The sequence below is a fragment of the Mustela erminea genome, chromosome 9 (genome assembly GCF_009829155.1).
Source record: "Mustela erminea isolate mMusErm1 chromosome 9, mMusErm1.Pri, whole genome shotgun sequence".
NCBI lineage: Eukaryota > Metazoa > Chordata > Mammalia > Carnivora > Mustelidae > Mustela > Mustela erminea.
In genome coordinates, this window is record NC_045622.1 from 20,664,936 (window position 1) to 20,690,465 (window position 25,530).

General features: G+C 51.0%; 1 protein-coding gene across 5 annotated transcripts in view; it reads left to right on the forward strand.

Annotated features, from left to right (window-relative positions):
• PKNOX2 (PBX/knotted 1 homeobox 2) overlaps positions 1–25,530 on the forward strand; it is a 259,719-nt gene that overhangs the window by 156,492 nt on the left and 77,697 nt on the right. For 4 of the 5 annotated variants that reach the window (XM_032359678.1, XM_032359674.1, XM_032359677.1 and 1 more), the window contains one exon: positions 9,029–9,134. The gene's annotated coding sequence lies outside the window, so the exon portion shown is untranslated. Of the gene's footprint in view, positions 1–8,125; positions 8,140–9,028; positions 9,135–25,530 lie in introns of those variants that run through there. The other variant, XM_032359676.1, reaches the window with a different exon arrangement.

Consider the following 25,530-nt stretch of genomic DNA (forward strand, 5'->3'; position numbering starts at 1 on the left):
CACCAGACTTTTAAATGATGACAGGATCATCATTTCTGCCTCGAATTACAATATGGTGAGGCTCCACACTCCCCACTGATCCAGGTTTCACCTCCACTACTGAGCTTTTTGACAGTCCTTTGGCCTCACTCACCTAGCCCTGGTCTCCACCAGGAGAAGAGGCCTGCTGGGGGCCATGGCCCAGAGTAGGACTAAGTTAAGCTTCACAGATGAGTCAACTTCTTCAGATCCCTCTCCCATCTGCAGAGAAGGCATCTCACTGTCCATTTTCTCCTGCACAGCCTGGCCAGCCACCCCCTTGCTGGAACCTTCTTTCTGCTCTCTTCTGCTGAGTTTCACACTTCTCTATCTTTAAGGCCTGGCTTCTTCGTTTCCCTAGGAAGTCAGTGGGGAACTTTAAATTCCAAACACTCTACTCCCTTCCATTTACCTTTTCTGCTTTGCCCTTATTATCTGACACTGTATATTTTATTTATGCATCTTGCTATCATCTGTCCACCATTCCCATTTCCACCCTCTCCCAACCAGGATGTAAGCTCTATGAATGCTGAGATTTTCATCTTTTTTTTTTTTTTTTTTAACAATTGTAAACAGTTCCTAGCACATAGCAGGCACTCAATAAACATTTGTTGAAAGAGCAAATAACAAATGAGTTCCCTTTTCTTTGATCTTTCCCCTCCCAGATCAGGCCCTCCTTTAGTAGCCAAAGGATGGTTACATCTTTTTCCTAAATGAAAGAACATCTGCCCTGGGCAGCCATCCTAAGCCGTGCAAAAAGGCAGCGGGAGCCTTAAAATCACAGTTGTTATTTAACAAGTCCAAGATAAGCAATAGAAAAAAAATATTTTCCAGAGCAAATGCCAGGATTTTCAAGGTATGTTATACATTTTTTCCCTTTATATAGGGAGTGATATTCAAGAGATTTGAATTCTGTGTAAGTTGAATCAATACTGATTCTTTTTGCAGCCTTGGCCAAGACTCTTTAAGTCTTAGTTTTGATTATTCTATCTGTAAAATGGGTGTATTGATTTCAGCACTACCAACATCCCAAAGTTACTGTGACACTCAAGAAAAAGCTCACAGATGTGGCTGGATATGGTTTGGGATGTATAAATCACCATGCAGACACGGAAGTGTAGGATGTCTCACTAACACTTGGCCAAGGCAGAGCAAGGGGCCTTCTGATGAAACCCTGGCAGAAGCAACCATGTGGTCCTAACTTTCCCACTTTATAGATAGAGAAACTGAGGCCCAAGCAGTGGTGTGCCCAGGGTCACATCCAGAGCTAATAATACAGAAGAGTCATAACTAGAAGTCAGGTGTGCTGGTTCCAGGTGCAGTTTCTGGCCTGAGTATCTCAGTTGTTAATTCCACCAGAACAGGAATCCGGGGCTCTGCTCTGAACCCAGGTCAAAAATCACCATGAATGGAAGAGAATTCTTGACTTCCCGATATCCTTATGAATCCCAACCCTTCATCACCAGCCTAGGGAGGGAAGCATTTTAAATAAAATCCTTTTACCGTCCCTTCCATTTTCGACATTCATTTCTGAGTGGCATCTGAATGAGAATTTTACAGACATTTCATCTCTCGCCCTTGTTATTATTCCTTCGCTATCCTCCAGGAGCAGGTTATGACTGAAACCTCTGTGAAGCCTAAGATGTAAATCTGTGGGAGTGGGAACTTGTGCCGTGGGTGCTAGGTCATCGGGTTGGCAGCATCTCTCCACAAGCAGGGTGATCATCGCAGGAGGGAACAGGGCCCTGAGTAGGGCAGGGGGGCACAGAGAGATTAATTTTTTCAATGTCATGCTTCCTGTTCGTTCCTTAATGACTGAAATTTACATGTGTGCGGGAAAATCGCAATTTCCCCTGGAAGGCCTGAAAGGGAAAACCAGAGCCATTGGACTGTTGCAAGTGAGTGTACCCACTTACAAGGGCTCTGTACTGGTGTGACTGGGAGTCTTGTGACTTCTTATGGGGTGTGTGGCTGTGAGCATGACTGGGAACTAGAGTTTGTACCTTTGTGGGTCTGTGGCCATGTTTCTGGGATTGTGGGTTTGTGTTTGTGTGTGTGTTGTCACCCTTTGTGACCATATACAGTTCAATGTGTGTTTCTTTAAAAAAAATTATTTCTCATTTCCTGCATAAATTACTCCACGTAAAAGGCCATCCGGAGCTCAGTTCCTAGCATCCTTTTTCAATAAAGCAATATTATCACAGCCTAGTCCCAAAACTAGTCCCAAGAGAGGCTTTTCCTAGATTCTTTGTCAAACAAAATGTCAGCGACTCACCAGATGATGAGAAGAAGAATCCTTCTTGTTTATTTCCCGAATGAAGCAGCTCAGCCTCTTCGCACCCTTTCCCTGGCTGGGAGGACCGCGGCAGGCGAGCAGGTGTAGCAGAGGGGGTCACCGTGAAGCTCCCTGGACTCTGCTCTTTCACTGCACTCTTTACCCAGCTTTATGACTTTGGGCAAGTCACAAAGTCACTTCTCTAAGCTCAGTTACCCCTTTTAAAAACAGGGCTCATAATACCTACTTTATAGGGCCATTGCAAGAATTAAATAACAAACTGGATACCATAGCTCTTTGTAAAGAACATTTGCATGTTGTGTGTACATATCCTCGCTGAATATAGACATTTATTAATTCCTTCATTCAACAAATATTTATTGAGCATCCAATATGTCCAAAATACATACTGGGCTCTGGAGAGATATATAGGCTTGAGACAGTTTAGGAGGATATAATCTAGTGGGGTAGACGGAGTGGCAAACAGACAACCACAACCTGGTGGGCTAAGTGCTAAAAGAATAGCACAGAGAAGGTTCTAATCTTCTAGAACCATCCTTGCAGCAGCCATGTAGAGGATAGACTGGGCCACAGAGAGAAACCCAGTAGGAGGCAATTGTTGAGCTAAGGTGTGGCAGAGGAACTAGAGAGGAGGAAAACGTGGTCCACTTCAGGTCGGGGCAAAAATGAATGGTTAGCTTGTGCCAAGGTACACTTACTTTCTACTTCTGGAGAGAGCTTCTGGGGCTGAGAAGGCTGTCTCAGGATGAGGTCATTCTACAGGCTTGTTGGATGAGGGAGCAGGGGCTCACTGACCGGAGGGTCAGAACCCTGGGGAAAGGAATGGTAGGGGAGTTGTCAGAGAAGGGGCTGAGCCCAGCCAAGCAGAAAGTGAGGATGGAGACATGCAGGGCTTTGCAGAGATTTTCAGAGTGCTTCCAGTGGGTCCGAAGTTTTCTCCAACAAAGAGAATCCTGCTGGAAAAGTTAAGTAACTTCTCCAAAGTCAGGGCTGGTCTTAACGGCATTGAAAGGATGGTTCTAGAGATGGAGACCCTCTCTTCCAAAAGGATGGGAATCTGGTCTCTTTGAGACCAGCCTTGTCATTCTGCAGATCCGTGAGGCTTTCGCGGGGACGGGAGGGTTCAACAGCCAGAGCGGTCAGAGAATGAGATCACACTGTCAGGTCCAGGCTTTTGTGTACAATGATGAAGACTGATGGTGTTGGTGATGATGGTGATGATGAACAGAATTCAAAGGGTGAAGGGTTTGGACCCACCTAGCAAACCCATGGCCAGGCTGGAAAGAGCTGCCATGCTTCCTTGACTCATTCACCCCACAAGGCAGTGAGAGTGGCCTTGGACACTCACAGATGTCTGCCCTGGGAGAGGTGCCTGAGGGTCCTTCCGTCACCACACTCAGGCCAGAACAGGCCCTGGGGGGTGGGGGGCTCCAGGGTGGGAACAGGCTCTTTCAAGGCTCTTAAGCCAAAGGAGACAGTGACTCTGATATTTTTTGCATTTTTTGTATTTTTAGATATAGAATGGGGCAGCTTTTTCAGAGTGGGCAGAAAACGGGCCTTTGGTGCGTGCCTCTAGCCAGAGATTTCAGAGGCCCAGGGCTCACCATTGTGCTAGTCACCTGCAAAAGGTATGCGCTGGCAAAACAGGCAAAGGTGTTCTCTGGGGAAGCCTGCCTGTCCTTGTCAGAGGGTGGCCTGGTTTAAAGCTTGGAAAGGCAGGGAAGGGCCTGACGAGAGCCAGAGAACCAGGGATGGAGGCTGCTGGATCTCCCGGAGATCTGGTAGGGACAGATGGGACTTTATCTTCAAGATGACACTTCTGCTTCCTCCTTTGTTCCTGAAACATCTGGGCCATCAGGTCACATAGGGTCCCCGCCTTCCCATCCATCCATCTCTGTCTGTTTCTGTCTGCCCAGGCTGCCTGTTAAGTAAGCCTAAGTCCCGGGCCTGGGGCAGTAGTGTTGCAGGCCGCACACTAGCCTCTAGAGGAGAGGGATTTCACAGGACCCCAAGAGGAAGGGTGGTGTGTTTCTCTGGCCAAGATAGAAAAAGGCACACTCCGGCCCCTCCCTCAGGCAAGGGAGGTGTGAGTGGAGGGACAGCATGCCCGGCTAGGACGGGTGGCCACAGCCCCCAGGGCAGTCTCCTCCTGGCACCCCCAGCCCCAGACTATCTCCTCCTCAGCACTCTCCGTCATGTGCATTGCCCTCCTTATGCTCAGAGCAGTTGCTGGCAGTGACAGAACGGAGATTACAAGCTGAATTTCTGTCTGAAAGCTTTCCCCAGGCGGTTGGGAAGCAGGTAGTTGTCAGTTCCAGGAAAGGAGAAATCCTTGTATATTGCAACCCTGAAGGGGTGCCCCATGGGGGCATGCTGGTGTCGCCTCAGACCATCCCACCTCCCTTAGATGGGGCCTGATTAGTGCCTGCATAGGGGCAGGCCAGCTTCTCTTCTCTATTATCGTGTGGGTCCTGTCTGAGGGGCTCTGGAGCCTCAGTGCCACGTTCAGGGTGGCGTCTGGGGGCAGAGGTAAAGCTAGAGCAGAGAGAGAAGACAGAAAATCACGTGGCTGCAGCAGGACATGGAGAAGGAGCTCCGGCTGAGCCTGGGTGGCTCAGTCAGTTAAGTGTCTGCCTTCGGCTCTGGTCATGATCTCAGGGTCCTGGGATGGAGTCCCACATCAGGCTCCCTGCTCAACGGAGAGCCTGCTTCTCCCTCTGCCTGCTGCTCCCCCTGCTTGTGCTCCTGCTTGTTCTCTCTCTCTCTCTGACAAATAAATAAATAAAACCTTAAAAAAAAAAAAAAAGGAAAAAGAAAGGACACAATTAGAGGCTGAAGGAGCCGGCAGGCAAGGCTTGCACCCTTCCTCTCCCTGACCCGGACCTCTCTCTCCCCACCCCTGCCACTGTGGACTTTTGCGGAGGAGTGGGTGGTGTGGCCGACAGCCAGAAGCAGCAGCCACCACACATTGGAGGGTACAATTGTTTCCTTATTATCTAGACTGTGAGCACCTCGAAGACAGGGAGAATGTGTGTGTGTGTGTGTGTGTGTGTGTGCGTGCGTGCGCGCGCGCGCACGCACGCACGCATGATCTTTTATGCCCAGACCTCAGTATGCAGTAGGTTCATAATACGTGGAGGCTCAATTGAAGCAATGTTCCTCTGTCCAAAGAGGTGGCAGAGGGCAGGAAGGAAGCGTAAAAAGCTCCCCAAGAAGAGAGCTTTCATCTAAGTTGGCCCCAGACACCTGGGAAATGAGGCAGGGGAGGCTGACACCCGCAGAGCTCCCAGGAAAGGCCCACCGGACAACTGAGGGCACATCCTCCTCTGTTTTTTTCTGGCAGCAATGTTTACTCAGCACTTAGTACCACAAGCACTCCCTTTGAATGGGTAAGAAGTATAGGAGCAAAGACCAGGGGCAAGGTTGGAATCACAAACTGTCAATGTCTGGAATCGGAAGACATGCCACTCGCTGGCTGTTTTTTTGAGGTAAGCCCAGGACCCGACCTTCTTAAGCCTCATTATCCACATCTGTAAAATGGGAACAACCACCCGGAAAGAAAAAGGAATCTCCCATACATTGCAGATAGGATGTAAATCAGTGTGACCTTCCTGTAAGTAATTTGTAAAAATTTTTTAAAAGTGAACATACCGGGGCACCTGGGTGGCTCAGTGGGCTAAAAGCCTCTGCCTTTGGTTCAGGTCATGATCTCAGGGTCCTAGGATCAAGCCCCACATCGGGCTCTCTGCTCAGTGGGGAGCCTGCTTTCTCCTCTCTCTCTGCCTGCCTCTCTGCCTACTTGTGATCTCTGTCAAATAAATAAATAAAATCTTAAAAAAAAAAAAGTGAACATACCTTTGGATTTGGCAGCTCCACATCTAGAAGCTTATTCTAAAACAATGATCAAGTCTGGGGCATAATTCAGCTATAAGTTTGGACATTACTTATGATAGCAAAAGCTGGAAATAATCTAGACAACAACTGATAGAAATCTGGCTGAATAATTATAGTACATCCGTAAATGGAATGCCATTTAGCCACTAAGATTGTAATGCATATTTTCCTTATATGCAAAGGTGTTTGTATGTTACAAATATAAAAAACTGACTACAGAACAGCCTATATAGTGTGATACTGTTTTTAAGAAAGAGGAGTTTTATTCTGCATATTAACTCTGTCTATCTTTGTCTTGTGGGATTACAACTAACTTAAATTTTCTCCTTCTTATTTATCTATTTTTCCCTAGTCAGCATATATTGTTTTGTAATGGCAATGGAAATGAAGTTGTATTAAAATAATAACCTTTAGAGGTCGCTTTAAGAGTTAAAGCAGACACTACATGTGCAAGCTTTTGGTGAACTGAGAAATTACGGGGATAAGACAGAGTCTTTGCCCATGAAGAGCTTACAGTTTGGAAAGAGATGAAAAATACATAAGATAACTATAGCATGGAACAGAATGTGGCAAAAGCTTCCAGAGAATGATAAACAGCATGTTACTTGGAAACACAGATGAGGTAAAATTACTTGCGGTTCTAGAGGAAAGAACCAGAATGTTTGAGTTGAAATACAGGACTGGGGCCGCAGGAGAAGTGGGAAGCTGTGGGACGGGTTTGGAGAACAGAAAATGCTAGCGTTTGGAGGGAGGGTGGAGAGCCTGTGGGTAATGGAGAGGAGTGGGGCAGGGCGGTTTGGGGCCAGACTTCAGATACCCTGAAGGCTGCACTTGGTAAAGTGCCATCAGTGAACCTCTGCTGGTGTCTTCTGTGAGCAGGGAGTCCCTGAAAGTTCTGGGGAAGGAGCTGACATGGCAGCAAACCCCTGAGGGGTAGCAAGGTCCTGCCTTGTATGGGGCCCGGGATTGGTGCAGAGTGAGGGCGTCTGCCTGGAAAGCTCAGTCTGGAGGCAGCTGACAAGCCGAAGAGGTGAACTGTGGGTGACAAGGGGCCTGGCAGGCATGGCCAGGGACAGGGCCCATGCTTGGTTGTGTCACTGGGCAAGGAAAGGAAGGAGGACCATTTTCTTGCCCTGATGGGAAAGGGATGGGAAGTGGTGGCAGAGTGAAATGAACAGGACACCTCTCCTGGGTTTGCTGCCAGGGGGTGGGGGATAGACAACCGGGAGCCATTCACAGAATTCACCCACAGCCCCGGGGACAAGGAACAGGCTGGGAGTATGCGGAGTGGGACACGAGTAATCTGGTGCTCAGGACATACTCTTCCTCGGTTGGTCCTGATCCCTTGGACCTCTCTGTGTGGCTGCCCCAGGACTGGCCGTGGCCAGGGGAGGGTGGGGGGCACCTGCCCCTCATGCTGCTCTGAATGTATCTCTATTCCTCAGTTCCTCTTGGGAGGAGTCTGGGGTGTGGGCAGAGGGTTGGTGTTAACCCAGGAAGCTTTTGTTAATGGAAATTCATTCACCAACCTCGCGATCTTGGAAGCTTCTCTCAGCTCATCCCATCCTTATAGCATACCCCAGCTCACTCTTTCATGAAGGCGAGAATTCATACCCTGTCAGGACCCGGATGCTGTGTCTCTGCCATCCCCAGCCCCAGTGGTGCCCGTGTTGGTGAGCACGCGTGCCTGCGCGCGTGCGTGCACGCGCACACACACACACACGCACGCACGCACGCACACTGGAAGGAAGGCAGGAAAATCTTGTTCAGGCGAATGTCTAAGCTTCCGTTTCCCCACTGCAGCTCCAAGCCCAGGCCACTGTTTAGCTCCTCCTGTTGTCATGTCGCTGGTTAATTACATTCTTTACTGAGGTGCAAATGTGTTTTTACAAGGAGACTAAGATGGTGTTAACTAGGAAGGAACTGTGAATGTTAAAGATGCATTTACCTCTGGTTGCAAAGCTGGGGCTCTTGGCTGGAAGTGCTCCCCTAAGCTGTCCTGCAAATGCACCTGGGCATCAAGCCGCCCTCCTCCCTTCTCCGTCCCGTAACCCTGCCATCCTAGCCCCAAACGTAGCCTCCTTGGGATTAAATTAGTAATTCAATCCATGAGGAGAAAACCAATGTGTGTGTCTGGGAAGTGTCAGGCCAGGCCTTAGAACAGTGCAGACCACCGACCTTGGTTTCTGGACGTCGTGGTTCATTTCGAATACTGAGAACCAAAATAATTCACTTCGATCTAAAAATAAATCAGTAAGTAGTCCAGCCAGAGCCGACTTTAAGCCAAGGCTGTCCTTCACTGCCCATCTCTGCTTGGGGTCCATTGCCCTCCTGATTCTTCCTCCCTGCTGCCCACAGGTCCCCTTCCCCCTCACCTGTTAACGTTTCCTCAGAACCCCAGCCAAAGCCTGCCGCTGGAAAAGGGCCCAAGACTCAGCCACACATCTGAACGTGATGGCTACTCTTCCTTTGAGCTTCCTACAGTTTCAAAGAAGTAGGCAGCTCCGCACTAACTAGGGCCCAGAATCTCTCAGACTTGCCCACACTCTCGGGGAGAGAGGGCCACGTGTGCAACTGGTATCAGGAAACCAGACGGGTGACCACAGCGTACTGCAACTGTGTGACAAGGACGTGGGCTCTCAAATGACTCAGTGGGCCTGAGCAGCCACACTGCGGAGAGAAACTGGCATCGTAAACATGGCAGGGGGTTCTGTGGAGGAGATGGTATATATCCCTCAGAGCCAGAGTGGGTGCCCCCCTGGTTTCTGATCACCCGGGGCCTCTAATCCCTTCTGAAAGCTGCTCTGCCCTTTTTTACAGGTGCTTGGGCGCTAGCTGACAGGAAGAATTTCTGGCCCAGCTGGGAGTGAGAAGAGGGAGTGAGTCTCCTGAGGGCCATCCTCGAGTCGCCAGGATCACCCAAACAGTAAGAAATGCTTCTCCATCCTTAAACACATAGGTAAACCCTGCAGGCAGATGATCTTTTCTTCTGGAAACTTCGAGAAGCTGCCCATCCCATTAGCTGGTTTGTAGCTTATACAAGCTGGGAACCCACAATGCTGTATTGTTTTTACGTTTTTCCTCCTCAGCTCCTTGAGGACAGGGCCAGAGCTGTGCCTCATCCCTGCGCCCCTCTCTTTTCTTCTCCGTAGTCTGGGAACAATGAAGTGTTGTGGACGCAGATAGTTGGGCTGCTGCTTCCATCCACCATGACCATAACCATCGTATAACCTTCTGGAGCAAGCGTTATCACTTAAGAATTGCCTGGGAGTCTTTGTTAAGAGGCACTACCTGGGCCTCGCTCCGGAGTGTCTGCTTTTCTAAGCCGAGGTTAAGACCAGGAGTCTGCACCCCAAGTGTTTTTGATGAGTACGAAGGAAACTGCATCCCAGGTGTTTCTGATGAACTCTGAGAAATAGTTCTTTAGAACCTATAAGGCATTTTGAATGGAGACTCTCATTTAATCCTCTTATCAGACAGGGTTTTTTAAATCCCCTTAAGCAACTTCATGATCTCAAAGACATTAAGTACCACTATAGGCAGGGATTTAGAAACCCAGTTTTCCAAAACAACCCCTCTTTCTTTCCAGTATGCCACGATAAGGACTGGATCTGTTGTGGTGAGACTGGGCCCCGACTCCAAAGGACTCTGCCCAGGACTTCGTGTAAATTTCCCTGCTGTCTCAGGGCTGCCGTGACCTTACGGGTCATCAGCTTTCATTTTGGGGGCAGTCATTGCCCAGTTCCTCCCAAAAGCTGGTTTCCCCAGAGAGAGGGAGAGGGAGACAGTACTGGAGCAGAAAGGTGAATGTTCCTGGGGCCAGCTCCCCAAGGTAGCCAGGCCACAGGTATTCTGGGGGGAACATGGGCAGAACTGGCCCCTCAGTGCTCATCCTGGTTCCTGTGCCTTCTGGCCATTTGGGGAGCTCTGTGTTTTAGGGGTAGGGAGATGTGGGGAGCATGCTGAAGCCTGCTATGGCTCCTAGAGGTAAAAGCCAGAGAAAAAGGCCTATGTAGGGAGCTCAAGTGTTCACCCTAAGTGTGAATTCTACAATGCCCATTTCTGGGACAGAGATCTCTACAGATGATAGTGGTGGTGAGGCCTTAAAGAAGATGGGAAAATGACATAAATAAATCAGAGAGAGAGAAAAGAAAGAGAAAAAAGAGAGAGGGTCAGAAACTCCCGGTGAACCCATGTGGACAGGTGTCGCTGCCAAGTCTGGTGGCTTTTCCTGGGCCTGGTCATTGTATTGAGAGCCCAACTGCTCTCCTCGCCAAGACTGCAGGAGCTCAAGTCCCAACAGGCCAGACCAGCCCGGGAGAATGGAGGGGGCTCTGGCCTCCTCCTAAAATTATGCTAGGTTGAAGGGAAGGATGGAAATGGGTTGAGGGACTGCTCACGCCTGCCGAGGGTCGCATCTTTCCATAGAATGGAAAGTTTCCGTGGATGACTTAGAGCAACCTCATAGAGCCCTCTGACATCCCCCTCCCTCTCCCTCCCCATTCCTCCCCCGTCCCCCCACCCCTCTACTGCCCCCCGGACTATCTTGCTGAGTGCCAGTCTGGTCTGTTCTAGGGACTAAACGCAGTTGACACCATTGCTGGGATTGGTGCAGTCGGCAAGGACAATTTTTGCAGCTAATGCTGGAAGGGTGGTAATCAGAGGAGCCGCCAGCTGTCTCACTTAAATTCTTAGCTCTCTCGCTCTCTTTTTTTAAAATCATTTTGCTTACATAATCCACCCCCTTTTTATTTTCTAATTCTCTCCTTGCAAAGCTGGCACCAGAGGGGAAGGGCTGGGGCGGAGGGGGTAGCAATTACACATCAGTTTGGGGAGCATTTACATTTTGCAATTACAATTTAAAAATAAGCCTCGTTAATGAGCTCCACGTGTCAACGACAAACCCTAACTGACATACTCTCCTGGGCTTGCCTGCCTCCCCCTGAAGTCAGAGGCTCGGTGGAGGCAGAGGTACCTAGGGAGACACGGGCGAGGCCGGGGGCAGCATCGGAGGGCCCTCAAGAGCCGTCAGTGTGCCCTTGAGGTTGGTGGAGGACAGGTGTGGGGCTGGGCACCTCAAAACCTAGAATTCGGCACTCCAGCTTCCCTCTCTTCCCTGCACTCACGCTCCGACTCAGCCCATCTCCCTCCGAGAGCTGACACAACAGGACCTTGTGTCCTCAGCTGTGAGAAAGGGAGCTTCCACTGCCGGTACCCTCCAAGGTGGGAATTTTCCGAGCCCTGTAGAGCAAACATAACACCTAGTCCCCAGGAGCCAGCCAGCCAGTGTGCCTGGATACTCCTGGACTGGGTAGAGGGACTGATCACACAGGCAGGGAAGGGAACACAGGAAGGGACCAGGATTAGTCGCATCGCAGTTGGGGAAGGACACGTCTCCTCTTATAGTTGGCTATCCTATATTTCATGAAGCCCTCTGATCTCTTGGGCTGGGACTTTGGAACCAGACACATCCACATTCAAATTCTAGCTCTGCTCTTCCTTGGCTGTAAGGTTTGGGGCAAGTTAAATAACTTGTGTTTTCTGACTAGCATTGTCTTTATGCAATTGGGATAAGTGTATTTACTTTAGACGTCTTCTTTGAGGGTTAAATGAGATGATATAGGAGAAAGCATCTCATTCAGCAGCTGGCACAAGAAATGTCCCGTAAAGTTCAGCTCCTCACCATGCCCCTCCCCAGGAGCCCCAACATGCTTCCTCCTGCCCCCATTTCCAGCCACCAGGGACACTAAGGAAGAGCAGTCTGGTCTGATTTTGCCCCGTCTCCCCTCCAAGTCAAGCCATCTGTACCCTGAGCAACTCCTGAAGGGCATCCCCCCACCCCCTTCCACTCACACCCTGGCCAGCTCCCTATAGGATTTTCTGCAGAGCCTTGGCCTCAGGCCTCCGTTCCCGCCTTCCACTTCTCAGGGGCTGGCTCCGGACTCCGGCTTTCAACAGCCCAGTTCTCTCTTCTGGACAGAACTTCAACAGAGTGACCTTTTATCAGGCCCCACCTCTGCGCTTTCTTCTGTGAAATGAGGGAGGTGGGCCAGGCACTCTCTGAGTCTTGACCTCTGTAAGGCTCCAATGCTCCCTCCCCAGAAGCTTCCACGGGAAAGGCTTTCATCTCCTGAGCAGCCTCATCCAGGCCAGGCTTGGGGCTGACCACGTATCATCAAAAACTGACATATGATACTTGAAACAGATATAAAATAGCTCTTCCCTGTGGCAAAACCAGAGACGTATCTTACACAAATCCGAGACAAGGAGGACTTCCAAAAGCAGGCCCCTTGACATAGGGCGGAGAACACAGAAAGGAAGATAATCTCACTAGTTCAGGTGCTTAGGCAAACCGTTGTTAAATAGCATGTTGTACAAACTGTTCTAAGAACTTGCTTTTTTAACCTAGGCTCTGTAATGGACAGCTTTCCAGGTCAAAATAGGTTGACTCCATTGTTTTTAACCACCGCATAGTATTCTCCTCTGTGGACGTTTCATTATTTATTTTAGGAATTTTTAAAATTAGAAGTAAAGGGTACATGAGGGAAAAACAGTATAAGAGATATAAAATAGAATAAAAAGGGTCCCTTCTTTCCCCTACCTCTACCCACAAGGTCCAAATGACCCAAAGTTAACTACAATTAACAGTCTCTGATTTTAATTATTTGGTGGCTGGTGTTTCCTGTGTTGTGTTATGTAATATACTTGAATCCCTCTTTCTTAATTTGTGTATTTATCTATTCACTCCTTGCTATGCAAGCTGGGGAAATTAGCATGTATTCTCCCCTTCCAGTTTGACTTAGTTTGATAATTTTTATTAAACCATATTTGCTACTATGTTTGATGTATAGTATTATATAGAATATAGTGTGTCTATATATTACATGGTATATATTGTATAGCACATAGTGATTTATATCATGAACTCTATGTTATGTGTAGTCCGGATAATACTAGCTTTATAGAGTTATAAGATGTACAGTCTCACTGTAGCTCCCTCTGCATTCCTCATTCAGGTAGATTGTAGGATAGAAATATTATCTGACCACAGAACTAAATAGTGTGATTTGACCAGGGGAAAGGAAATGGAATGGTCTGTTGTGACAACTTGGCCGCTGCAGGAGAATCTTCTGAGCACCCCCGCCATGTACCGCCTGTCCCTCCCACCCCCCCACCCCTCCAGCTTGCTCCCTCCCACTGGCTTCCGCTGGACCGCCACCATGTCTTGCGTGGACACTATTCTCTTTGTCTAATTCCTCTGTTTTACTGAAATACCACCTCTGATTATTTCAATAGGGATGAGTGAGAAATAAACTCTGAGTTCTTACGTGTCCCAAACAGACTTTACTTTGCCTTCAAACTTGATTGATCTTCAGATAGAGCTCAGAATCCCATGTGCAAACCCTGTTCCTCTTAGGTTTCAAAGACATTATTTTACCGTCTTCCTATTTCTGATTTTGCAATGAGAATTTAGGGAAACTTTAAGTTTGCTTTTCTTTTGCAAGTTCAAAAACGTCACCACTGTGTGCTAAGGCTTGAGATTTTGTTTGCTCCTTTCTTTTTTTCATTACCCCTACTCACACCCTGGGGCCACTTTCCATCTGAAGTCATCTGTCTTGCTTCAGCTCAGGGAAATGGTCATTTCATTATTTCTTTGCTTATCCTGCTCACTTGTCTCTGTTTGCTCCTGGAACATCCATTGCCCAGCACAGAGCCTGGTGCATAGTAGATGCTCAGTTAATGCTTACTGAAGTTATTGCTTGGGACCTAGATTCTGCTTAGGTCTCTATTATCAACTCACTGCGTGGACCTGGACAAGTTTTCTCATTTGAACAGAGAGGTCAGACCTCATAACTGCTCTGGAGGCTTCCACTCTGTGGGTCCTCTGGCAATCTGTCCTGGAGCTTTGAGTCCCTGCCAATCCTGGGACTGGGGAAGAAGCGAAAGTGAGAAGTGAGAGGAAGGCAGAAGGTGGACAGTAGGGCAGCCACAGTGGCCAGCCTCCTGAGACATACATTTCCCTGAACCTTTCATCGGTTCAGCAACCCCAGCCCGTCCCCCATGGGGACCTCTCTCCTTGACCTTCCCAATCATTCTTAAATGGGCCTCCTTTCCTCTTCATCTCTGCTCCCTATATCTTCTCAGCTCACCTCCACACAAAGCTCCCATTAGTGAAATAATCCTGACCATGGCAAGTGTCTCATTAAGTGAGATTTTTTTTTTTCACTTTTATGAATCCCAGGACAAAGAGACAGCAGACTTCCCTCCGCAATCCTGCACAGCAGGTGCTCCGACCTGAGACAGCCAGGCCCTAAAAAAGAGAGGAAAGATGAGAAGTCCCTACCAATAGATAGCTCGGCTCTGCCCCAGCTTGGTCTACCTTGTACCCTGGGGGAGGCATCTTGGATGAGAATTCCCTACTTGCTTCTCGTCCCCACCCTGGAGACTGGCTCTGGGAACAGACACCTCACACACAGCTCCCCTGACTGCCCAGACCAATCTGCTCTGGACAGAACCTCTAGATCTGGGAGCCAAGATGATTTGTTCCTTTTCCCTGAGAGGGCCAGACGCTGGAAGATCCAGGTTCACAAGGGCTCAGATCCCAGAAGATCATTCTCTGTTCTAAGTCAGAGCATCCTAATTGGTCCCTAAGAGCCAGAGTCCACCGTCTTCTCTCTTCTTGCATCTCCTGTCCTTGCTCTGCCATGGAAAGTGGCATCCCCTCTTACTGGAGAGAGAAGAGGGGCAAGTGAAAGGGCCACAATTTTGAACGTCAAGTCCACAAAGATTGTGTACTGAAGGCAGGCATGCGAGCTTAATGATAGAACACGAGTTGGCACTGCGAAAAAGGCAGTATTAAGATTCGAGGTGAGTTCTAACTTTCAGACAAACCACTAGTATTCAAAGAGTCTGCTGCTAATATGAAACACTTCTCCTCGGTGCCTGAGTGCAGCAGAAAGGGCCAGGAGATGACTAAAGGTTTCCTTATTAGAAGCCTGAGAACTACAGCCCCCTTTCCAAGGCTGGGTTTGAAGGGGCTGGGCTTGGCAGGGGGACAGGCAGGAGCCAGTGGGAAGGAGAACACAGCTGTGGTCCTCTGCACTTTGTTTAGCAGCTACCTGCTCAGGAGGCTGTGGGTAACAACCCCGCCCCCGGCCTGTAGAGATGACCTAACTGGTCCCCCATTCGGACCACTGCCCAGAATCCATCCGGGCTGGAACAGGAAGAAGGTGGGAAGGCGGGTGCACAGGAAGGGACTTCTGCAGGGGGAGAAAGCTAGGACTTGGGGAGCTATGACAAGAGATGGGCTACCCCCCTAAGGATGGGCTGCCCCAAACTTGAAAAACCAACACTGTGCAACTGGACAGGCTTTCCAAAGCTGGAGCCAGGTGCCTCCGAGCCTGTGAGTCATGGGCACACTTCCCTCCAAAACAGGGACTTCTCTGCCGCTGTGGGTGGTCCTGGGAAACCAGGGGCTGGTGGGGAAAGAAGTCCAAGCCGAGACATCCATGGAGAGCAGATGGCCCTCAGACTGCACGCTCCCTTCCAGCCCACCCCGGCGGGGGGGTGGGGGGGTCCACCTGGGCCGCAGCAGGGCCCCACAGTCCTGGCTGACAGGACGGAGACGCTGACGGAATCCCAGTCACCCGTGAGTCAGAGCCCCGGCCCCAGTGCCACGGGGTGTGGGGTCAGGGCCCTGGCTTGCTCCGCTTTAGCACGGCACAAGTCCCCGGACTCTGACTCCCAAACAGCTAACGCACACGATCGAATTCCCCATTACACATCACCCCTTCGGTGCAGACTTCCCCCACGGATTTCTGTCATTTCATATGCATCCTTTAATTGTGTTCCCTCCCTTCCTGATGGAAACCCCAGTCCAGCGAGTGGACAGTGGAGACTCAAGATGAGCCTCTCTCTCTATTTTTTTTTTTTAAGATTTATTTATTTATTTGACAGAGAGAGAGAAAGAGAGAGATCACAAGTAGGCAGAGAGGCAGGCAGAGAGAGGCAGGCAGAGAGAGATGGAGGAAGCAGAGCCCCAATGCGGGACTCCACCCCAGGACCCTGAGATCATGACCTGAGACAAAGGCAGAGGCTTAACCCACTGAGCCACCCAGAGGACTGAGACAAGCCCCTCTTTCAGCTTCCTGTTCCCCGTCTTTGTCTCCGTGGCGTGATGGGCATGAGACCTCTACTTCTCGCTACCAGCACTACCAGGGTTCCCTCTTCCACTCACTTTTGTGAAATAACAGCAGCAAACCGTAATGAAATATTTAGGTAACTGTGGACCCACGCAGCTGTCCGAAGCTGCCGGGGGCTGGCGGGAGGGGCTGCCGAGGGGGGGCCTCCGTCTACAGGGGCGAACGAAGCCGCGGGCCTTAACGGGGCTGCGCATGCCCAGGGTGGATGGCTATCACAGAATTCACGGAAATCCAGGACGTGGGGAAGCGCTTTGGATGGTACGACCCAGTTGGTAGCTTGTCTCCACAATCACTTTTGCCTCTTCTGTACTTCTCCCACCTGCTGGGGGACTCACTCCTCTGGCGTTCCCCTCCTCCACCCTGAGACTTGTAGGTTAAATGTTCAGTCGCAGACAGCAGACCATGGGTCACATTGGAAGACTTCCTCGATGGCTCCGAGCCTCAGTTTTCACGCCGGTGAATGGGCACAGCCCTCCTGCTTACACCAGGCAGTGGCTGGGAAAAAGACACAAGGTTATCTGCATCAGAAACTTAGCAAAATGCCTGGGGCCTAGGGAAAGCTCAATAAATAGCAGCTGTTATTCGGTCCATTTACCATCTCACTCCCCTCAAAATTTGCTCCCCGGACACAAACTCACTCTCCGCGAGGTGTACATGACTGCTGGAATTGGAAGAGCTCTGTTTTCCAGATTTGTTTGTTCCTTTCACATTTTAACAGTAAGCCAAAGAAATTAAATTGTAACTGTGTACATATCCAAGTCCCATAAGGAGATAGAGCTTGTGAAATTGTACGGCAGAGGATTTCTGTCCCCTAAAAAGGAAACGTGAGGAAGGGCCATGATCTTGTCTACCGAAGAGCACAAGGTTCGGTGGGCGAGATGGGGCATGCGGGTGGGAAGCAGATCCCCCACGACACAGAAACACACATAGTGATCGTTCATGCTTCCGTGCTGTACTTCTGCTTCAAGGAAGAGTAGAGTTTTGAGCAAAATTTTGATGAAAGAAAGGACACGAGAGTATAATACAGAGACCTTAATGGCAGATGAGACGCACAGCAAAAAGCATGGAGGAAAACTTTCATAAGGTGATAGAGGGCGTTTCTGCTCCGCTGGGGCTGGAGACCGGTTGGCAATGCCCAGGAATGGGCTCACTGCCCAGCATCACTTTGTCTTTCGCACATGGCGGCCATCATCCTCCCTTCCCTGGGGCTCCCCCCACCCCGACAGATGAGGAACACAGAGCCAGTGTCCCCGCTGTCATTCCAAACAGCCATGAGGACCGAGCTTGAGGGAGGCTCCTGGGCAGCCTTTCCTCCCTGAGCTGACCTTGTCGCTATGGACGCTCCTCGGTCTCCCTCCTTTTTCTCACAAGCTCCCCTGGGCCACCCCAAAGGCCTAGGGAGGAAGGACATCCATTAGCTGGGTGAGGAAGTATCAGGGACGAGTGGCTTTTCTGTGATAAACTGAGCCCAGAGAGCCACTTGCTTTAACAGCCCTGACTCTTGAGCGTTTTTTTCTGGAGGCAATTTTTTAGAAAACAGAACCACCTATCATCCAGCCAGAGGACGTGGTATCTTCCTAAGAGAGAAAAGGGGCCCAGCTGACCCTCCTTGGAGCATCTGGTTCCAGCAGAATCTGAGAGCATCGCAAGGGACAGATGGACTAAGAATCAGGGTCCCTTATCCCTATGGATGCCATCCCCCGCCCCAGTCCTGTGGCTCCAGCCCCCTCCCTGCCCACCCCTGACTTCCCTCCTCTCTCCAGCTCCCCGGGAGTGCCGTTCTCCCAGTGTGCCTGCCTCGGAGAAGAGAAAGATTTCTGAAAGGGAGGGAGGCAGATAGGGCAGCAGGGAGATGGCTGCTTGGCTCCCTCCATCTGGGCTTCCCAGCATCTGAGCTGTTCCTCTGTCTCTGCTGAGTTGTGAGCCTCAGGGGCCCAGCCCGTGTTGTTTTCTCAGCTCTGTTCCCGAGCAGCGGCTGCCGTCAGCTCTTGACAAATAATAATAAACCTGGGAATCAGGTTTGTCGAGGGGGATTTCGGTCCCTGGGTTCATTTTTAGATTTGTTTCTGTGTGTGTGTGTGTGTGTGTGTGTGTGTGTGTGTGTGTGTGCGCAGACAGGAGAGCACGTGATGGTGTCTTGGGGGAGCAGGCTGGGGCTCCCAAGTGCCCTGGCAATCCACCCTCACTCTAGCTACCCAAGAACAGGAGGGCTCTCCTCTGCCCCTGATCCTTGGGACTGCTTGCATGTTTAAAAGATAAGAGAAAGAATTGAATGAAAGGCCTCTAGCTCTCTCCTTTCCCTGTTCCTGCGTCTCCCACTCATGCTATTTGGGTAGAGCTGAAGGGGGCTGGCCATGAAACAGAGGGGACAGAATCCCAGCTCTAGGTTCCAGAGTTGCCTGAGCCTGGGGGGGAACTTGGCAACAGGCCCAGGGAGAGGCTTCTTGATGGAACCTTCAGGTGGGCCCCACCGGGCCAGCAGCACGACCTCCTGGCCTCCACTCCTGAGATGCAGCGCCAAGGGGAGGGCTTTCCTGAAAACAGGAAAATGCTCAGAGTCGAGCATTACAGGCAAAAGCTGGACCCAACTGTGGGTAAGCATGAAATTTAGGGTCCTACGGTGGGGCCCCTCCGGAGCGAGCAGTACCCCCTTCCAGCAGCGAGGGAGTGGCCGTTGGAGGTCATGGCTGCCATCCCCCCGCCTCCAGGCAGGCAAAGGTGCAAAGCACTTACCTGTGAGACACGTGCAGGGATGGCACTTACCCTGATAACTGGCATGCTTCCCCCTCCCTTTCTGTTTTTTTGTTTTATTTTGTTTAAAGAAACCAAAGGGGGGAAAATTGCCAAGTTGTGAAGTGCTTTAAGAGGAGATGAGAATCTTCATCAAAATGCTAAAAGCTGGAGGGGGAGAGTAATGTGAAAACTCTTGCCTGCTATTTATGGGATTGATTCTCAGATCAAGAAGAAGCAAGCAGTCGGATGAAAGGAATTATTGTTAAAGCTCCTCGGTAGGAAGATCTAATGGACAATTGCTGCTATCAGGGGGAATTAAATTGCTGTTTCAGTTTGTAAAATATATCAGCAGCTTTTTGAAGCTGGGAAAGGTGTGACAGCCCAGGCAGGGAGGAGAGTGAGGGCTCTGTCGCTTCCTGGCCCCAGTGTGGGGAAGCAGGAGGCAGGCAGGAAAGGAGGGCCGGGGAGTCGCTCTCCTAACTCTGACCCTGGTCCACGTGTTTGAAGCCAAACTGCAAAATAGCTAAACTGGTTGGGGCGGTGGGGGGGAGGGGTCGGGGGCAAGGCAGCAGCCCTGAGGGGCCCAAGTCTGGGCCCTGATGTTCTCAGAACCCCCATGAATCAGGGAGGCATGGCAGGAACAGGAGGGCGAGGTGGGGGGCTCCCCTCTAGGCAGGGTGGTCAGGGGGTGTTGTGGTCTGTGACCACCAACAGACCCACTCACAGCCAGCGCAGAGTCGAACCCACTGTCTTCTGTAACTCCTGAGCGTCCCCTCCCTAAACTGCGGCAAGAGGGATCCAGGGGACCTCCTAACCACCCCAGCTCCCAGAACGGGGTCTCTCAGCTGGGGTCAGAGTGCATAAATGATCTGTTGACCCAGCCACGAGGAAGATAAACTGCAAAATGGCTTTGGGGGTAGGGGAAGGAGAGGAGTGGAGACCCTTGGGAGGAGGACCAATACCATTTGGAAGAGACTGTCCTCCCTGTGTGGGGAGCAGGAGGGCCTCTGGCTTCTTTGACTTCACAGAAGGCTCTTACCCCTGCTGAAGACCATTTGCCCTACTTGGCAGTTAGGGCTGAGAAGGAGAGAAAGGTAGGGGGAGAGAGACATTTTCACATCTCTGAAAGCTCACACTGGCTTCTGCTCTGTCTCCATTCTGTTCCCTGGAGACCAGCATAACGGGGCATGACCCGGCACCACCACCCAAGTAGGCTTCTCAGAAAGGTAGTAAATGATAATTCGCTCAGAGAGCTGCGGGCAGCCAAGGGGTCTGAGTGGCCTCAGTTGCTATCTTGCTGAAGTCAGGAAAATGATTTCCTATGGAGATGTCCAAGCAGGAACCAGAGGGGCACCAGGGAAGTCGTCCTTCTGGCTGGGGCATTCTGCAGTGACCTGGGGCTCTGTGCCAGGTGCAGTGTCCATGCAGACCTGGGTCATGGTGGAGCGGTGGCTCATTTTGGACCTTTAGCCAGCCGGCCTTCAGGACGGCAGGGGTCTGCTCCTGAGTGCAAAGACTGCTAGGGTCTCCCTCCACCTAATGCTTCCTTCGGTAACGTAGAGTTCTGGCTCCCACGCCCCACTCTGAGCCTGCTCTTATCAGACCTGAGGACTTCCACTCACCCCCAGCACCCGAGGTCAGAGAGATGGGGCAAAGCAGCATCCATGAGGCCACAGCACTTCTGTCCCCTGAATCCTCGGGCCCCTGACCTCCCCCCCCCCGATTCCTAGAGCACCCTGTCCAGCGTTTGGGAGGCTCCTGGGGGGCTGGCCCCTTCCCCTTCCTTCCTCAAGGACCCTTCGCTTCTCCCTCACTTGCAGACATGTCAACCAGACCTCCTCACATTTTCAAGCTTCCCAGCCCAGAGTTACAACCTCCCTTTCACCTCCATGCTCTCCACCGTCCCGGCCGTGGCCCCACCCGCCACCACCCAGCGCTAGCTCCGTACACCCCACACCGTGACCACGGTGTTTCCTCCAAATCTCAAGATTTCTAGCCCTTCCTGGGTTTTGCACAGAAATCTGGTGTGTGTGTGTGTGTGCACGCACCCCTGCGTTTCTTTAGATAAATCCACAGAGTCACATGAAATCAGTGACAGGTTGACACCGTTATTTCAAGATTCATCGCTCTGAGTTGCCAGCGCAGGAGACCTAGCCAACTCCTTCCCACCACCAACACTTTTTTTCCAAGCATAATTTATAGCAGTGGGGTGAATTTGTTTCCAAAAGATGAATATCACACTATCAGCAACAGCTGCCTCTCATTTTTATTTGTTTTTAAATTTGACTCAAAGTCCAATTCTCTATACACATCCGAAGCTGTAAATCCTAAGGCGACTGATTACATGATTTAGTAAACAGGTTCTATTATATAATGCAATTAAAGCAGGGCTCTGAGGCGCCACCTACAGGCTGCTTCTGGGAAGGGATCTGAGCCAGAGACTCCTTTTGGACGAGGCTCTCTCTAGGCGGAAGGAAAATAAAGGGGATTGCGCCAGGGTCGAGGCGGCAGCTCCGGAGGGAGAAGTTGCAGCCAGCCAGGTTACTAATGCAGCCTTTTGGTCTCTCCTGCTGAGTTCACTCTGTTATTTCAGTCTCCTGCAAATCTGTCTAGACGTCAGAACCCAGGCCTGGGCAGCTGCTCAGAGGGCTCCCTCCCTGGCCTGGGGTTAGGGGGTGGGATGGGGGCTTCTGGGCTGGGGGTGCTGAGGAGAGCTCCTGGCTCTCCGGCCTCAGGGGCCTCTCTCCCTCACTCTCAAATGGGCACTGAGGAGGAGAAGACATGAGCTGGCTAGCCTTTGAAATGAAGCTAGAGGGGAGCCTGGGTGGCTCAGTGGGTTAAAGCCTCTGCCTTCTGCTGGGGTCATGATTCCAGGGTCCTGGGATAGAGCCCCGCATCCAGCTCTCTGCTCAGCAGGGAGCCTGCTTCCCTTACTCTCTCTCTGCCTACTTGTGATCTCTGTGTGTCAAATAAATAAATAAAATCTTAAAATAAAAGAAAGAAAGAAAGAAAAGAAAAGAAAAAGAAATGAAACTACAATCCAACTATCTCCCTTCCATTCAACCAAGCTTGTGTTGAGGGCTTCACCGTGGGCAAAGACTTCCAGAATATTCTGGTGAAATCCCTCATTTTGCAGTCCAAGAGGGGAACTTGACTTGTATTGGCCACAGATACATGACAGAGCTAGATGAGGATTCCAGACTTTTTGACCCTGAGCACAGGCTTTGAGCAAGGGAATTTAGGAAAAGAGGGAAAGGAGGCCCAGGCAGGGAATGGGACTTCCACAGCCTCTACGTGTAGCTAGGGAAGGAAAATAATGAAAATACTGCCGGTGTGTGTCAGAGGGCAGAAGAGAAGGGCTTCTGTGGGGCCCTCCTCAGTGTGTCTTAGCTTCCTTCCTAGGGAAAGACGGATAGCAGGAAGGAAGACAGACCCAGGGCCAGTGTGCCCTCCGCTCGCCCCTCTGCCCTAAACTACAACACTCTGCAGATGAGTCCGGTTCTGGGGCCTCAAGAATTCTAGCTTCTCCAAAGAGCTTTTGTAAGCGGGGGTCACGCACATGTAGCTGGGGAGAGGAGAGGGAACTTGCTTCCCTGGGCGCCAAGAGAGAAACTGGACCAGAAGTGGGAGCAGGGATGGATGAAGAAAACAGGACTATCAGAGTAGGAAAGGATGGAAACACTTCCACACCTTGGCGGGTGCCCACCATCCGCCTAGCCTCCCATCTAGGGCCATGAGGCGGGACTGTGAGGAGCCAAAGGGAAGCGGTCCCATCCCCGCCCCCTCCAAGCGGGTGCCAGATACAATGTAGTCTCCGCTAGGGTCAGAGGGCGAGAACAAATGCTGTCGGGCCAGCTGGCCAGAGAGTTCCCAATTAGACTTTGTTTCTCATCCTTAAGGCCCTGAGCCCCCAACCCCAGCACCCCAGCCCAATTACTGCCGGGCAGCATTAACCCCTTGGTGCCCCAGGCCGTTAATGGAATGTTAATTGGTCTAATGGGTTTCATGTCAACAAGTCCTAATGAGCGCCTTCCTAACGAGCTTGCTATTTTTTTCTAAGCCTGTTTGTCAACACACTGGAGTTGGGGCTACAGACCCAGGGCCTCACCTCACAGGGCTGAGGGAGCAAGAGTTGAGACAGGGAGTGGGTGCTCCCTGGCTGCCCATTCCTACTTCCTAAAGGGGTGTCTTTTGATGTCCCCTCACCCACCCCCAACCTGTGCATCACAGCCTTCCTGGGCTCCTGAGCTCTATAAAATGGCGGTTTTAGCTCCTTTTGATAATATCAGTGACACGCATTATTTCTTCTTGGAGATCACTGTGGGGTTGAATGTTGCATTAGGGTTTTGTGTTTTGTTTTGTTTTTTTTTCCTCCCTCCCAGCTGTCCTAAAATAAAGGTTTTCAACATTAAGAACAATCTTTTGACGTGAGCCTGCCTTCGATGGGAAATTTCTCGGTGGTAAATCATTCCTCATGCATCCTCCATTTGCAGTCTTGGCTGCGCTCCCTGGAGTGCCCTGGTGTCTGGTAACAGAGCGCTGGGGCCTCTGCGCAGGGCGGAGCAGCCTCTCTGAGCCACTGACAAATGCCGGAAGCCGGAGACTGCAGTTTCTAGAGTCCAGGCCTACTATTCCCCTCCGGACTCCCGAAGAAAGTGTAAAAAGGGCCGGGTACGCAGGGATAGCTCAGGGAGCTCCCTCCACCCACTACGGAGTCTCACTGCGCCCAGCTTCAGACAAGAGAAGTTGGATCCCCACATCCTTCTCTCCAGGGAGGTTCCACACACCCCTCAGCTCCCCCAAGCCTCACCAGTGGGGTTCCCCAAGGACGGGGGAGTGCCTGTGCTTGTGGAGTGGTGTGAAGAAAAGAGCAAGCTTCCAGAGATGGGTGTGGGGTCTCCCCTAGCGTCTCCTTACCAGAAGCTTCCGTGCCTGAGTGAGCAGAGAACTGACGAAACTTAAGCCCCTGATGAAAAGTCCTCCTGTTCTCTGGCAGGAGAAGCCCCCAGAGGGCAATGGGTTAGTGGCCTAGTGGCCTGTGGTGACCCCAGAGAGGGGGAGGGGAGGGGCAAAGGCCATCTGGGTCCTCAGAAAATTGTTCTTGTGTCCTTTGGCGAGGCAGGTCTGGCCCCAGCTCCCAGCCTGACAGACTCCAGACAAAAAATCTCCTCTCAGCTTGGGCGTCGGTGGTTGCTTCTGGCTGCAGACCTCTTTCACCCATCTCTCTTTGCCCCCAGGCTGGGTAGCCCTCCTGCCATTGCATATATTTCTAGGGACAGCAACTCCAAAATGACCCCAGCTCTCATTCACTGAACAGTGAACAAAGGAAAGCAAATTAAAGACCCCTCTATTTAGCCCCAGTCCTCCTCATTAAGTGTCCTCTGCTCTGCCTTTACTGACTTTCTCCTGCGTGAAATGAGGTTACCCCAAGACCCAAACCCAAGGTTAAAGGGAACCCGTTGCCCCTAAGAGGAAAGAGAAACCACCTAGGGAGCTCCCACCCCAGACTCTGCCCCCAGGCTCCCTCTTCTGGAGGCTGCTGGCACTACAGCCCTGCAGTGGTTCACTCTCTCCCCCGCCAAGGAGCTCCAAGGAAGCTCCAAGGAAGAGGTGTGAAGGCAGGTCCTGAGGCCCCAACCAAAGTTACCTCATCTGCCAGAGTTCCAGGAAAGGCTGAGCCTAACACACTCCTGAAATATCCCAATTTCCTCTTGTCCCTCAGTGTCTAACAGAGATTCCACACTCATTTTAATCTCTCAAATGTCTTCATTCTGGAAGTTTCTTCGGACATCTCAGGGAGTCTCTATCCTCTTTTTCCCTCGGGAAGACTTTCTGCTCTGCTCTTGCCTTCCTTGGATGTTTACCGCCACCCAGACAAAGAGCCAGCCGCGAAGACAGACATGGTTTTCCCGCCTGAAGTGACAGGCTCCCCCGAGGGCTCCCTTCTGACACTCTTGACAAAAATACAGAATGGATCTGGGTGCCTCATGTGTGTGCGAGGTGGGGAGACCCTGAGTGTTTCTATTGCAAAGACATCCTGGTGGTCTGACATCTGAGGTAAAGCCAGGGGAGGCGAGGGGAGGTGGTAGAGAGGCCAAGGGGATGCCCTGCAGGCCCTGCAGAAGCCCTCTGTCCCTTTGGGGTCTCCTCCGGAACCTTCATTTCTCTTCATTTCTCTTTCTTCTTGCCTGCTGGGCCATCACCTCCCTGACTGATAACACTCCGAGGAGAGCTTGCCTCCTCTTGTTTATTCTCCCACACCTCCTAGCGTGTAGACGACACTTGATAAATAAATAGTCCGTGAATGAACACCTACACGTCCCGTGTTTCCGCACGCACTTAAGGTCCGAGCATAGCTGGAGACTCAGGTCAGGCCAGCCTTCCCAC